The 16040-nt window shown below is 41.1% G+C and overlaps 1 protein-coding gene, 1 non-coding gene and 1 pseudogene across 3 annotated transcripts in view; 1 reads left to right on the top strand and 2 right to left on the bottom strand.

Moving 5' to 3' along the window:
• The window catches only part of KCNG3 (potassium voltage-gated channel modifier subfamily G member 3), a 110264-nt gene that overhangs the window by 59828 nt on the left and 34396 nt on the right, over positions 1-16040 (top strand). The gene's annotated exons all lie outside the window — the stretch shown is intronic.
• LOC143661644 (ubiquitin carboxyl-terminal hydrolase isozyme L3-like) overlaps positions 1-16040 on the bottom strand; it is a 57447-nt pseudogene that overhangs the window by 25371 nt on the left and 16036 nt on the right.
• TRNAK-UUU (transfer RNA lysine (anticodon UUU)) lies at positions 15281-15352 on the bottom strand. The gene has a single exon. It is a non-coding gene; the product is annotated as a tRNA-Lys (tRNA).

Raw genomic sequence — 16040 nt, 5'->3', positions numbered from 1 at the left:
GTTTTTGACACCTGTATAAAGTTTTGTGGAAATAGGAAGTATAGAGATGTTGGCTTGTATCTGTTAGATATACTTGATGCATTAATGAGTGAAAGGGATTAGTTTAAGGCTTCAATTGAGAAGCTTAAGTCCTGTCTGACAGATGTAGATGTGAGTGTCCTGAAGGAAAATCTTATTTCCTGTAGCCGTAGACCTGAGATCTCTGAAAATCAGGCTCAGAATCTTGTTAGAATAGCAACTTTACAACGTAAATTGAAATCTCAGTCTTACATGTGTCTGCCATTAAAGTGAAGACAGATTGGAAAGACATCCCTGAAAAATGGGATGGTGACATATGGATGGATAATGATGGTGGCAAGATTGAAATCCTAGGTCATGCTGAGTTTTCTCTAGATAACCCTGTAATAGTATGCCCTAAGGACATAGTTGCCCCACTTCCAGCCTGCCTTGAGGAGTTGGCCACCCAACCTCCACCTGAAGGGATTAGCCTGAGAGTGATTAATCCTCTTTCACCAGATGAAACTGCAAATGAATGCCCTGAAGCAAATGGCTTGGAAGAGACTTTTAATTCTTATCATGATCCACCCTCAAACTGCCCCTCATTACTCCCAGACCTATAACTAAAGTCCCAACACACCTCTAAAGGTATCACACATGAGGAGGTACATTATACTCCAAAAGAACTATGTGAGTTTTCCAACGTATATAGACGAATCAGGGGAATATGTGTGGCAATGGATTTTAAGGGTGTGGGATAATGGTGGGAAGAATATAAGGCTGGATCAGGCTGAATTTATTGATATGGGCCCAATAAGTAGAGATTTTGCATTCAGTGTTATAACTCCAGGGGCTAGAAAAGGCATTAACATTTTGTTTGGATGGTTGGCTGAAACATGGAGCAAAAGGAGACCGACATTACCTGAGGTTGAAATGCCAGAACTGCCCTGGTATAATGTAGATGAGGGGATCCAGAGGCTTAGAGAGATTGGAATGTGAGAGTGGATTTATCATGCAAGGCCTGCTCTTACACCCCAGGAATGTCCAGAGGATGCACCTTTTACCAGAACAGTGAGAAATAAATTTGTGAGACTAGCACCATCATTCCTGAAGAGCTCTGTAGTTGCACTTATCTGTAAGTCAGATATTACTGTAGGAACTGCTGTCACTGAGCTGGAATCCTTAAACACAATGGGGATGATCGGATCCTGAGTTGGCAGAAGTCAGGTGGCAGCACTGAGAATCCCCACATTGGCTCTTTAACTCGTGCAGTGAGGGCTATTATGGTGGGAAAAGCCAAGTGAAAGCGACTAGAACTGCCCCTACCTAGCAAAATAGTAAATCAGAAACAATACTGGAGGGATTGTAGAGATTACTGCCATTCTTAAGGACTTGAAGAATGCAGACGTGGTGATTCCCACCACATCCCCATTCAACTCTCCTATTTGGCTTGTGCAGAAAACAGATGGGTCTTGGAGGATGACAGTGGGTTATCATAAGCTCAACCAGGTGGTAACTCCAATTACTGCTGCTGTTCCAGATGTGGTATCATTGCTTGAGCAAATCAATACATCCCCTGTACCTTGTATGCAGCTACTGATCTGGCAAATGCTTTTTTCTCAATAGCTGTTAGTAAGGACCACCAGAAACAGTTTGCTTTCAGCTAGCAAGGTCAGCAATATACTTTCACTGACCTACCTCAGGGGTATATCAACTCTCCAGCCGTATGTCATAATCTTGTCCTTAGGGACCTGGATCGTTTCCATCTCCCACAAGACATCACAGTGGTCTATTATATTGATGATATCATGTTGATTGGACCTAGTGAGCAAGAAGTAGCAACTACTCTAGGCTTACTGGTAAGGCATTTGTGTATCAGAGGATGGGAGATGAATCCAACAAAAATACAGGGGCCTTCCACCTCAGTGAAATTTCTAGGTGTCCAGTGGTGTGGGGCATGATGAGATATCCCTTCTAAGATGAAGGATAAGTTGTTGCATCTGGCCCCTCCAGCAGCCAAAAAAGGCACAACGCCTAGTTGGTTTCTTTGGATTTTGGCAACAATATATTCCTCATTTGGGTGTGCTACTCCAGCCCATTTATCAAGTGACCAGAAAAGCTGCTAATTTTGAGTGGGGACCTGAACAAGAGGAGGCTCTGTGACAGGTCCAGGCTGCTGTACAAGCTGCTGTGCTTGGACCATATGATCCAGCAGATCCAATGGTGCTGGAAGTGTCAGTGGCAAATAAAGATGCTGTTTGGAGCCTTTGGCAGGCCCCTGTAGGAGAATCACAACGTAGACCCTTAGGATTTTGGAGCAAAACCTTATCATCTGCTACAGATAACTACTCTCCTTTTGAGAAACAGCTTTTGGGCCTTAGTAGAGACTGAATGCTTAACCTTGGGCCACCAAGGTACCATGAGTTGCCTATCATGAACTGGGTGTTGTCTGACCCACCAAGCCATAAAGTTTGGCGTGCGCAGCAGCACTCCATCATAAAATGGAAATGGTATATATGAGATAGGGCCAGAGCAGGTCTTGAAGGCACAAGTAAGTTACATGAGGAAGTGGCCCAAATGCCCATGGTCTCCATACCTGCCACATTACCTTCTCTTTCCCAGACCAGAGCTATGGCCTCTTGGGGAGTTCCTTACAGTGAATTGACTGAAGAAGAGAAAGCTCAGGCCTGGTTTACAGATGGTTCAACATGATATACAGGTACTACCGAAAAGTGGACAGCTGCAGCACTACAACCCCTTCCTGAGGTGTCCTTGAAGGATAGTGGTGAGGGGAAATCCTCCTAGTGGGCAGAACTTTGAGCAGTGCACCTGGCTGTTCATTTTGCTTGGAAGGAGAACTGTCCAGAGGTGCATTTGTATACTGACTCATGGGCTGTTGCCAATAGTTTGGCTGGATGGTCAGGGACTTGGAAAGACCATAATTGGAAAATTGGTGACAAAAAGGTCAGGGGAAGAGGTATGTGGATAGGCCTTTCTGAGTGGGCTAAAAACATGAACATATTTTTGTCCCATGTGAATGTGCACCAGAGGGTGATTTCAGCAGAGGACAGTTTTAATAATCAAGTGGGTAAGATGACCCATTCTGTACATACCAGTCAGCCTCTTTCCCCAGCACCTCTTATTACCCAGTGGGCTCATGAACAAAGTGGTCATGGTAGTAGAGATGGAGTTATGCATGGCTCAGCAACATGGACTTCCACTCACCAAGGCTGACCTGGCTACAGCCATTGCTTAATGGCCAGTCTGCCAGCAGCAAAGACCCACACTCAGCCCCTGATATAGCACTGTTCCCCGAGGCAACCCTCGGCTACATGGTGGCAGGTTGATTATATTGGCAACTCCCTTCATGGAAGGGGCAGCAGTTTTTTCTAACTGGAATAGACACATACTCTGGATATGTTTTTGCTTTCCCTGCATGCAGTGCTTCTGCCAAAACTACCATCCTTGGGCTTACAGAATGCCTTATCCATCATCATGGTATTTCACACCGGAAACACACTTCGTAGCAAATGAAGTGCGGGAATGGGCACATGCTCATGGAATTATCTGGTCTTACCATGTTCCCCATCATCCAGAAGCAGCTGGATTGATAGAATGGTGGAATGGACTTTTGAAAACTCAATTACGGTGCCAACTAGGTGGAAACACCTTGAAGGCCTGGGTAATGTTCTCCAGGAAACTGTATATGCTCTGAATCAGCATCCACTGTATGGTGCTGTTTCTTCTATAGCCAGGATCCATAGGTTCAGGAGCCAAGGGGTGGAATTGGGAGTGGTACCACTCACTGTTACCCCTAGTGATCCACTAGGAAGATTTTTGCTTCCTGTCCCTGCGACCATGAGCTCTCCTGGTCTACAGGTTTTAGTTCCAAAAGGGGGAGTACTTCCACCAGGAGAAACAACAATGATTCCATTAAACTGGAATCTAAGACTGCCACCTGGTCATTTTGGGCTCTCATGCCCCTGGATCAACAAGCCAAGAAGGGGATTGACCCTGACTATCAGGGGAAAATAGGACTGCAGCTACACTATAGAGGTAAAGAAGAGTTTTCTTGGAATATAGGAGATCCCCTAGGGAGTCTTTTAGTACTACCATGCCCTGTGATTAAAATCAATGGAAAACTGCAACAACCCAATACCAGCAGGACTACACATGGCTCTGAAACTTCAGGAATGAAGGTTTGGGTCACCCCACCAGGCAAAGAACTATGGCCAGCTGAAGTCCTTGCTGAGGGTAAAGGGAACATGGACTGGGTAGTGGAAGAAGGTAGTAATCAATGTGAACTGCAACCACATGATCAGTTACAGAAATGAGGACTGTAATGCTGTTTGGTTCATGTTATACTATTTAAGTTATAAGATATCAGGTTTAAGAAGAAATATTACCCAAAGATTTGCACCCTATTCTGGAGAGATTTAATGTGTTTCCAGTTATATGCAGCACAGTTGAGGATTGTTAGGTGAGAAAAAAATGTGTCATATTGTTTTCTATTCAGAAATTAGGTCTGGTTAAAGGTGATAATTATAGCTGCCAACTTGACAAGGGGTGGACTGTTATGGTCAGGTTCATGTGTCCACTTGGCCAGGTGTTGGTACCTGTTTGTCTGGTTGGACAAGTGCTGGCCTGTCTTTTGTTATGAGGACATTTCATAGAATTAAATCATGATCACGTCGGCTATATCTACAGCTGATTCCATTTGTAATGAGCCAAGGGGAGTGTCTTCTTTAATGAGTGATGCTTAATCTAATCATTGGAAGCCTTTTAAGGGGGATTCAGAAGAGACAGGTTCTCTTCCTGCTTCGGCTGGTCAGCCTCTGCTATGGAGTTCATCCAGACTCTCCATTGGAATCATCAGTTTCACAGCCTGCCCTACAGATTTTGGACTCTACCTTCCCGTGGTTACGTGAGACACTTCTATAAATTTTGTATTTATGAATATTTCCTGTTGATTCTGTTTCTCTAGAGAACCCTAACTAATACACATCCGTACACCTTACCCTTCCCTCTCACTGACCACTAATATTTCAATCTACCCAATTTTTCTTGCAGGTTAGAATACTTTTAAAGGAAATGTCTTTAGAGTATGGTGGGGAGGCATGTCTATACACTAAAGCTGGATTATATGATGTGTGAATAAAACTATTTAAAAATGAACAGAGCAAGTGCAAGGGTAGTTCAGTGGTAGAATTTTTGCCTGCCATGCAGGAGACCTGGGTTCAATCCCTGGCCCATGCCCTTCCCAAAAAAAACAAACAAGAAAAACAAAAAAAGTTCAACAAATGGTCCTGCAGTAATGGGATGCTCACGTGGAAAAAGAATGAAATGTGACCCCTGCCATACAGCATACAAAAAAAAAAATGGACAGAGAGAAACAAGTGCTAGAGAAAATGCTGAGAAAGAGATGTACTTATTCACTGTCAGTGGGGAAATAAGAGGTGCAGCCCCTTGGAGAGCTGTGTGGTGATTCCACAGGAGGCTAGGGGTAGGGTTGCCATATGATCCTGAAACCCCATTGCTCAGTATATATCTGAAACAATTGAGTGTGGGGATATGGATGGACATTTGCACACTGGTGTTCCTGGCAACAGTATTCGTGATCCACAGTGGAGGTGGCCTAAGGGTACAACAACTGAGGAATGGAAGGGGAAACTATGTTGTAGCCATACAATGGAGTACTGAGTGGCTGCAGGAAGAAATGAAGTTGTGAGGCGTGCAACTGGATGAATGAAATGTCAGGAACATTTAAAAGACAAAAAATATTACCATGTCTTAATTATATGGACTAACTACAGTATAAAAATTTGGTAAACTAAAGTTGAGAGCATGGGGTTATCAGGTTGGGGCTTATTGTAAAGGGTCCTAGATTGTAAGCTCTTACAGCAGTCACAAATATTCAGGAAATAAAACTATTAATTCTAAATTCTGAGATACTGAGCTTTTGTCTTTCCCAGAAACTTCGGGTATTTATGTGACACCTGAGACTCAGAGTTAGAGCTCTGAAGCTATGAAAGTCAGCAGTACTCCATACAGGAACTGTTTAAAAAGTTGAAAAAGTGATCAAACATTAAGTTGAGATATGAATGAAACTGATTTGTTACGACTAAGGTATATCAGAAGACTGGGTAAAGGATGAGATCATCCATATTTTAAAACTTCAGCTTCTATGTGAGACTAAAAGATGTTTATTTGGTGTAAACTTTATGTTTTGTTAGTGCATTTCCTAATTTAACTTGTATGGTCAATTTGGTTCAATACCATAAGTACATGGAATCTTGAATCAGGCAAGAGATTTTGTTGGTTTGTCCAGGTTAGTGTGATGCCCCAATAAATCCCAGCGAATAAAGAAGTATTTGCAAAGACCCCTTGGGGAATGGGGAGAAAGGGGGAAATATTCACCTTCCCCATTTGGAGAATTTCTTATTTTCTCACAAGCAGGTGGGATGACCAAATCAATAGGATGAGCCCTCAACCTTGGTGTTCACCCCTATGAAACTTACTCTTGCAAAGGATAATAGGCTAAGCCTACTTAAAATTAGGCCTAAGGGGTGCGTGGGTAGTTCAGTGTAGAATGCTCGCCTTCCATTTGGGAAACCCAGGTTCATTTCCCAGACCATGCACCCACCCCACCCACCCCCCAAAAAATTAGGCCTAAGAGTCACCACCAGAGAACCTCTTTTGTTGTTCAGATGTGCTCTCTTTCTCTCTCTCTAAACTGATAAGAGCGAGTGAACTCACTGCCCTCCCCACCTACATGAGACATGACTCCTCACTGCCCTCCCCCCCTACATGGGACATGACTCCCAGGGGTGTAAATCTCCCTAGCAACATGGGACAGAAATCCTAGGATGAGCTGGGACCTGGTAGCAAGGGATTGAGAAAGCCTTCTTTGTTTTTTTTCCATTCTACATATGTAATCAGTAATTCACAGTATCATCACATAGTTGCATATTCCTCATCATGATAATTTCTTAGAACATTTGCATCAATTCAGAAAAAGAAATAAAAGGACAACAGAAAAATAAAACGAAAACAGAAAAAAATTATACATACCATACCTCTTACCCCTCCCTTTCATTGATCACTAGCATTTCAAACTAAATTTATTTTAACGTTTGTTCCCCCTATTATTTTTATTCCATATGTTCTACTCATCTATTGACAAGGTAAATAAAAGGAGCATCAGACACAAGATTTTCACAATCACACAGTCACATTGTGAAAGCTATATCATTATTCAGTCATCATCAAGAAACATGGCTACTGAAACACAGCTCTACATTTTCAGGCAGTTCCCTCCAGCCTCTCCATTACATTTTGGATAACAAGTTGGTATCTACTTAATGCGTAAGAATAACCTCCAGGATAACCTTTTGACTCTGTTTGGAATCTCTCAGCCATTGACACTTTGTCTCATTTTACTCTTTGGTCAGGAAGGTTTTCTCAGTCCCTTGATGTTGGTTCTCAGCTCATTCTAGAGTTTTTCTCAATCCCTTGATGCTGAGTCACAGCTCATTCTAGAATTTGTGTCCCATGTTGCCAGGAAGGTCCACACCCCTGGGAGACATGTCCCACGTAGACAGGGGGGAGGGTGGTGAGTGTGCTTGTGTTGGCTGGAGAGAGAGGCCACATCTGAGCAACAAAAGAGGTTACCTTTTGGAGCACTACTCGGACCTCTTGGAGGTAACTCTTAGGCCTAATCTTAAGTAGGCTTGACCTATCCTTTGTGGGGTTAAGTTTCATATGAACAAACCCCAAGACTTGGGGCTCAGCCTATAGCTTTGGTTGTCCACACTGCTTGTGAGTCTATCAAGAATTCAACTTTGGGAGGTTGAATTTTCCCCCGTTCTCACCATTCCCCAAAGGGGACTTTGCAAATCCTTCTCCACTCACTGATCAAATCACTCTGGGATTCATCGGAGCATCACTCTGGACAAACCAACAAAATTTCATGTCCTTCCCAAGGTTCCATGTACTTATGTTGTTCAACCAACTATGTACATAAGATATATTAGGAAATACACTAGTCAAAATATAAATTTTGTACCAAATAGACTTTTTTTGCTTTGGTCTCACACATAAGTTGAAATTTTAAAATATTAGTTACCATCTATTTTCAGCACCCTGCAGTAATGACATTCCTTTGTTCTTCCTCATGCAAAAACATTTTAAAAATTTGTACATTTAGTCACTATCATTATACACTCTAGGCATTCCTAGATTATACCATCTCAGTCTTTATCATCTATCTTTCTTTGTGATTTCATTTATGCCCCCAGCCCTCCTCCCTCTATCGTTCTCACATGCAGCTTCATTCAGTGTTTTAACATAATTGAATTACAGTTAGGTAGTATTGTGCTGTCCATTTCTGAGTTTTTATATTCAGTCCTGTTGCACAATCTGTATCCCTTCAGCTCCAGTTACCCAATATCTTACCCTATTTCTATCTCTTGATGGTCTCTGTTACCAATGAAATATTCCAAGTTTATTCACTAATGTCAGTTCTTATCAGTGAAACCATACCGTATTTGTCCTTTTGTTTTTGGCTAATTTCACTCATCATAATGTCCTTAGGTCCATCCACGTTGTCACATACTTCATAACTTTTTTCTGTCTTACAGCTGTATAATATTCCATTGTATGTATATGCCACAGTTTGTTTAGCCACCCATCTGTTGATGGACATTTTGGCTGTTTCCACCTCTTGGTAATTGTAAATAATGCTGCTATAAACATTGGTGTGCAAATGTCCGTTTGTGTCCTTGCCCTCGTGTCCTTTGAGTAGAGACAGCATATAGATGGGTCCTGTTTTTTAATCTATTCTGCCAGTCTGTGTCTTTTGATTGGAGAGTTTAATCCATTAACATTTAGTGTTATTACTGCACAGGTAGTACTTTCTTCTACCATTTTATTTTGCCTCTTGGATTTTACACGTCATATCTAATTTTCCTTCTTTTTACCTTTACTCATAGTCTTCCTTTCTACGCTGTTCTCCACACCTCTCTCTTCTGTCTTTTCGTATCTGTCGCTAGTGCTCCCTTTAGTATTTCTTGCAGAGCTGGTCTCTTGGTCACAAATTCTCTCAGTGATTTTTTGTCTGAAAATGTTTTAATTTCTCCCTCATTTTTGAAGGACAATTTTTCTGGATATAGAATTCTTGGTTGGCAGTTTTTCTCTTTTAATAATTTAAATATATCATCCCACTGTCTTCTCGCCTCCATGGTTTCTGCTGAGAGATCTATGCATAGTTTTATTGGGCTTCCCTTGTACCTGATGGTTTGCTTTTTTCTTGCTGCTTTCACGATTCTCTTTCTCTTTGACCTCTTGACATTCTGATTAGTAAATGTCTCGGAGTACGTCTATTTGGATCTTTTCTCTTTGGGGTATGCTGCACTTCTTGGATCTGTAATTTTAAGTCTTTCATAGGAGCTGGGAAATTTTCAGTGATAATTTCCTCCATTAGTTTTTCTCCTCCTTTTCCCTTCTTTTCTCCTTCTGGGACACCCACCACATGTATATTTGTGTGCTTCATATTGTCATTCATTTCCCTGAGTCCCTGCTCATATTTTTTCATTTTTTCCCTATATTTTCTTTTTCTTGTCGGATTTCAGATGTTCCATCCTCCAGTTCACTAATCCTATCTTCTGCCTCTCGAAATCTACCATTGTAGGTTTCCATTGTTTTTTTCATCTCTTCTACCGTGCCTTTCATTCCTGTAAGTTCTGTGATTTGTTTTTTCAGACTTTTGATTTCTTCTTTTTGTTCATTCCTTACCTTCTTTATATCCTCCCTCAATTCATTGATTTGGGTTTTGATGAGGTTCTTCATGTCTGTTCATATATTCTGAATTAATTGTTTCAGCTCCTGTATCTCATTTGAATTGTTGGTTTGTTCCTTTGACTGAGCCATATCTTCAATTTTCCTAGTATGATTTGTTATTTTTTGCTGGCGTCTAGGCATTTAATTACCTTAATTAGTTTATTCTGGAGATTGCTTTCACTTCTTTTACCTAGGGTTTTCTTGCTGGATGAATTTGTTGTCTATCTGTTCTTTGACATTCAGTTCAGCTTTATTTGGACCTCTAGCTTAGGCTTTGTTTAACAAAGGAGAATTTTTCAGTTCTTGTTTTCTTGTTTCTTGCCCTGCTTGTATGCTGCCTCCCCCTCCCCCCCCAACCCTTAGGAGGGTCTGCTTAGGTATTATAGACCCCAGCCAGATTTTCCCAGACCAAACTGGCCTCCTATCAGGAGGAAAGAGTCACCTGTGTTGGTTTTCCCTGAGGGTGAGACCCAGCAGGTTGAAAGACTTTCCTGTGAAGTCTCTGGGCTCTGTTTTTCTTATCCTTCCCAGTATGTGGTGCTTGTCTGACTGCAGGTCCCACCAGCATAAGATGATGTTGTACCTTTAATGTTGGCAGACTCTCCCTGCTAGGGACATGGTGGAGACAGAGGAGAGGTTGTAGGCTGGTTTTAATGGCTTCAAATTACCAAGCCCTGGGGTCTGAATTCCTTGAGGAAGGGATTCCACCTGAGTTGACTTCACCGCTCCCCTGGGGAAGGCACAGGCTCCAGACAAGCCCTCAGATGAGCTTGTTTCTGCCTATGCCTGGGGCAGTTGCAGTCTGAGAAGCCCTTCAGCTGTATCCAAAGGCAGTCAAGCCTTTGTAGAAACACAACCACAAAAACCTCTGTTTCCTTCTTTTACCGTCAGCCCTGCCCCCTCGGCACCATGGCAAAAATGAGCGACCTCTGCTTTGACTAGGTTCACCTGAGCTGGGGGCCTATTTTTAGTAGCCAGAATTTGTTAATTAATTCCACCATTCGCATTTGGTTGGGCTCAGCCCCTGCTGCTGGTAAAGTCTCTTTCCTTTCCCCTCTGGGAAGCAGCCTGTCGGGGAGGGGGGGCTCACAGCAGGTTCAGCTGGTCCAGACTGGGGTACACTGTGTGTCCGTCACTGATGTGGCCCCAGGAGCTGTTCTGTACTGTTTCTGGTTATTTAGTAGTTGTTCTGGAGGACGAACTAAAACGCGCACATTGCTAAGCCGCCATCTTGGCCTGGAAGTCGAGAAAGCCTTCTTGACCATAAGGGGAAAGAGAGAAATGAGAAAAAATGAAGTTTCAGTGGCTGAAAGATTTCAGAGTCAAGAGGTCATCCTGGAGGTTATTCTTATGCATTATATAGATATTCCTTTTTAGTTTATGGTATATTGTAGTGGCTAGAGGGAAGTACCTGAAAGTGTAGAGCTGTGTTTCAGTAGCCTTGATTCTTTTATTATTATTATTATTATATAACATATATACAAAGCAAAGAGAGAAAAAAGCAATAGTTTTCAAAGCACCTTTCAACAAGTAGTTATAGGACAGATCCCAGAATTTGTCATAAGCTACCATACAGTCATCTCCGATTTTTCCTTCTAGCTGCTCTAGAATATAGGAGGCTAGAAGGAATAGATATTTTTTATCATCACAGTGAATTTTTTTTTCTTTTTTGTGAAAAATAACGTATATACAAAAAAGCAATAAATTTCAAAGCACAGCACAATTAGTTGTAGAATAGATTTCAGAGTTTGGTAAGGGTTACCATTCCACAATTTTAGGTTTTTAATTCTAGCTGGTCTAAGATACTGGAACATAAAAGAAATACCAATTTAATGATTCAGCAGTCATGCCCATTTGTTAAGCTCTAACTTCTCTGTATAACTCCATCATAACATTTGATCTTTCTGTCCTACTCTTTTGGGGTATTTGGGTTATGGCCATGCTGACTTTTTCATGTTGGAAGGAGCTGTTGATAATATGGGGTAGGGAGATGGAACTAGCTGATGTTCTGGAAAGGCTGGGCCCTCTAGTTTCAGGACTTATATAAACCAGGGACCTGTCTGGAGGTTGTAGGTTTCTGAAAATTTGCCCTAGTGCATTGAATCTTGTAGAATCTTACATAATGCTGTAGGTATTCTTTAGGATTGGCTGGAATGGTTCTGGTTGTGGTTTGGCAGGTTATGATAGGTAGCAGTGTCTAAGTGAAGCTTGCATTAGAGTGACCTCCAGAGTAGCCTCTCAACTCTATTTGAACTCTCTCAGCCACTGATACTTTATTAGTTACACTTCTTTTCTCCTTTTTGGTTAGGATGGAATTGTTGATCCTGCAGTGCCAGGGTTGGGCTCATCCCTGGTAGTCATCTCCCACGCCACCAGGGAGACTTTCACCCCTGGATGTCATGTCCCACTTAGAGGGGAGGGCAATGATTTCACTTGCGGAGTTGTACTTAGAGAGAGTAATAGCCATGTTTCTTGAAGATGATTGTATAATAATGCAGCTTTTGCAATGTGACTGTGTGATTGTGAAAACCTTGCGTATGATGCTCCTTTTATCTATGGTATGGACAGATGAATAAAAAATATGGATAGAAAGTAAATAATAGGGGGGATAAAGGTTAAGATAAAGTGGGATGGAAATACTAGTGGTCGATGAGAGGGAGATGTAAGGGGTATGATATGAGTTTTTTCTTTCTGGAGTGATGCAAAATATTCTAAAAATGAATACACAACTATGTGATGATATTGTGAGCCACTGATTGTACACCATGTATGGAATGTTTGTATGTACAGAATGTTTGTATGTTAGCTTTTATCAATAAAAGTATTTTAAATAAATAAATAAAATAGAGGCTTTTCATACTGTTCTATTGCCTCAGCATCTTAGACCCTGTCATTTGGTCCTTCCATGACCACCCCCTGGCACCTGCTTATACAAGATAAACAGCTTCTCCTTTTCCTTCATGCCTCCTAAAAAATACCAGTTAAAACCAACCACTACAGCTTCACCCAGGTAATGTCATAAAAGCAAAATCTTGTTGTCCTCTATAACCTTTTGCTCCCTGTCTGCTTGTTTGAACCTACGCTCCTGATGTGTTTCCCCATGGGATCCTGTGATGCTCACCTCTACTCTCTGTTCTGAGTACTAATAAACTTTTCTTTCATATAAAAAATACTTTTAATATATGCATATATATTCATATAGCCACACATAAAATGTAATGTTGTTTTGCATATTTTGAGCATAGTTTAAACCATTTTTATAAATAGTATTGTCAAGAATCTGCAGTTTGCCTTTTTAGCCCAACTTTATGTTCTGATATTTATCCATGTTGATATTTATAGCTGTAGCCCTTTCATTTTAACTGTTACATAGTAGGCATGGATTTTTTTCATTCTTCTGTCAGTGGAAATTTTGCTGTTACTATAGTTTTGTTCATGTCTCAGTGTACATATAGGAGAATTTCCTTACTGTGTCTACATGGAAGTTGTAGGTTTACTGAAAAACCAAGCAGAAAGTACTGGCCTTTGTTTTTATTTATTTTTATTAAAAAAATACTTTAGAAGTCTTCTAACCAAACCTGGTTTCAACTCTTCCAGTAGAAATGTCCCTGCTGGAGGCCTAACACCCACCTAGGAGCTGTTTCCTCATATATAAAATAGAGGTAATCCAATAGTGATAACCAACTTGTGGACCCTGGAGTGTGATGATAACATATACTTTAAGGTTATTTTAAAAATTACATAGTTAATACCTGAATATATTCCAACTGTGAAGATTCATGTATTCTTAGGTACATACAGTAACAAATGGGCCCCTCTTTTCACAATCACCACCCACCAATCCCTTATTTTCCCCTGGGTAACCACTGCTAGCAATTTGATAACCTGTTTCTTTTTCTGGGTACATATGTACATGTAAATGTGATATGGTATCTTTAAGACACCACTATCATAGCATCACTCTTATCCTGTCACTATTCCCATCAGGTTAATTTCAGTCCCCAAGTAACCTTTCCATTTTTACTGCTACCTTCCTTAGTCATCTCTTTTTGCTTTTTAAATGTAATTGCCTTTGGTTCTTCATGTTTACCCAGCTCTTTCCTGCCTTCCCTTGTACTGGTCTTCCACAGTAAATTAAATTGCTGTGTTCAAAGAAGCCTTCTGTAATTCCCCAAATGAAGGGAAACTTAACTTCTTCTAAACTTAATGTACACTGGATGCAGCATTTATCACTTTCTACATCTTTTTTTGAGTCTTTATGGGTGTTGGGGTGCTGGTGGTTTGAAACATATGTATCCCCCCAAAAACTGCACTTACATTTAATCCTTTCCTGTAGATGTGACCTCAGAGCAAGTAGGACCTTTTGATGAGGTCACTTCGGTTAAGATGTGACCCGCCTCAATGACGATGGATCTCAAACCTATTACTGAGGATTATAAGAGAATTCTTATATAAAGTCCATTCTCTTATAAAGGACAAAGAGAGAGAAAACCACAGGAAGAAATGAAAAGCACCCAGAAGAGAAGGAAGAGACCAGGAGAGGCCATCCTCTACCTTGCCAAGTGACAGAGGAGCCAAGGGTCACTGGCGACCAGTCCCAGAGTGCCTTCTGGGTATAAACCATTGCTTTGATGATGCCTCTCTTTGAGCATTTACCTGTCCTCAAAACTGAGTGAATAAATTCCCAGTGTTTAACCTGAAACTAAAACGAAGCTGAGGGGGAGAGTATAATTTGTCATTCTTACTAGGTTATACATTCTTTTAGGCTAAGTTCTACTCCCACTTTTTTTTTTTTAAACATCTTTTATTGCATAATATAACATATATACAAAAAAGTGATAAATTTCAAAGTACATTTTAACAAGTAGTTTTAGACAGATTTCACAGTATGAGTTACAGTTCCACAATTTCAGGTATTTCCTTCTAGCTGGTCTAAGATACTGGAGAATAAAAAGAAATATCAGTGTAATGATTGAGTAGCCATGCTCATTTGTTCTGTCTTGTCTTCTCTGTTATGACTCCTCCTCCTCCTTCGATCCTTCGCCCAATCTTTAGGGATATTTCAACCCACCCCCACTTTTTTAAAGCTTTTTATTTTGAAATCATTTTATACTCAAGAAGTTGTGAAAATACAATAGAGTACAGAGAGTTTCTTCGGCCTCATTCTGTTTCCCCCAGGGATAATATTGTGATGAAAACTATGGTTAAATTCTACCTTTAATTCATCATTATAATTCTGTTTTGAGGTAAAATGGCATACAGTGGGCATTTAATGACATAATGAATGAATTAGTGTGCTATGTGGATTTAGAACCGTATCCGAGTTTACAGATTATTGTCCCATTTTAACTCTAGGACACTACATCTCTCAGGCAAGAATTGGCTTGTGGTCTAACCGAAGCCATGAATATTTCCCGCCTACTTTTTTTTGGGGGGGGGTGTGCGGTGCATGGTCCGGGAATTGAACCTGGGTCTCCCGCATAAAAGGTGGGCATTCTAACCACTGAACTACCCGTGCACCCTCCCTCCTACTTTTGTGAACACTTGGTTCACCTGCCAAGCAGGGAGGATGGGAAAGCTGCAGCTTTAACTGTGTTTCCTATATTCTCTATGGAATATCAGGAAACGCCCACACTCTGAGATTTGTTTCAAAGTAATGCATGAAGGGGACATGGATGGGAGTGTGGAGGTGGCAAACTGGCTGTGAGCTGGTGTTTGATGGGGTTGGGAGATGGTTACTTGCGGGTTCATGATACCAGTTTGTCTTCTTAATATGTGTTTGAAATTCTTCATCTCTACTAAGTCATTAAATGGGGCAGAATTCGTAGAAAGGTGCTAACTGAGGTTATACAAAAGCACATCAAATTCTTACATTTGGGTTGAGAATGGAATTGATTTTGCCAAAAGGAGTCAGAAGGTGTTTTAGTTTGCTAAAGCTGCCAGAATGTGATATACCTGAAATGGAACAGCTTGTATAAAAGGAATTTATGATGTTACAAGTTTATAGTTCCAAGGCCAAAAAAATTTCCAAATTAAGGCACCAATAAGAGGTTACCTTCACTTAAGAAATACTGATGCCATCCAGAACACCTCTGTCAGCGGGCATGTGGCTGGCGTCTGCTAAGTCCTTGTTCCTGGTTCCGTTGCTTCCAAAGCTTCTGATGCCAGTGGTTTCCTCTCTGAGTATCTGTGGGCCTTCACTTAGT

This window comes from Tamandua tetradactyla, chromosome 17 (assembly GCF_023851605.1).
Source record: "Tamandua tetradactyla isolate mTamTet1 chromosome 17, mTamTet1.pri, whole genome shotgun sequence".
Taxonomy (NCBI): Eukaryota; Metazoa; Chordata; class Mammalia; order Pilosa; family Myrmecophagidae; genus Tamandua; species Tamandua tetradactyla.
The sequence above is the reverse complement of the archived record's forward strand: the minus strand, read 5'-3'. Positions and strand labels throughout refer to the sequence as shown.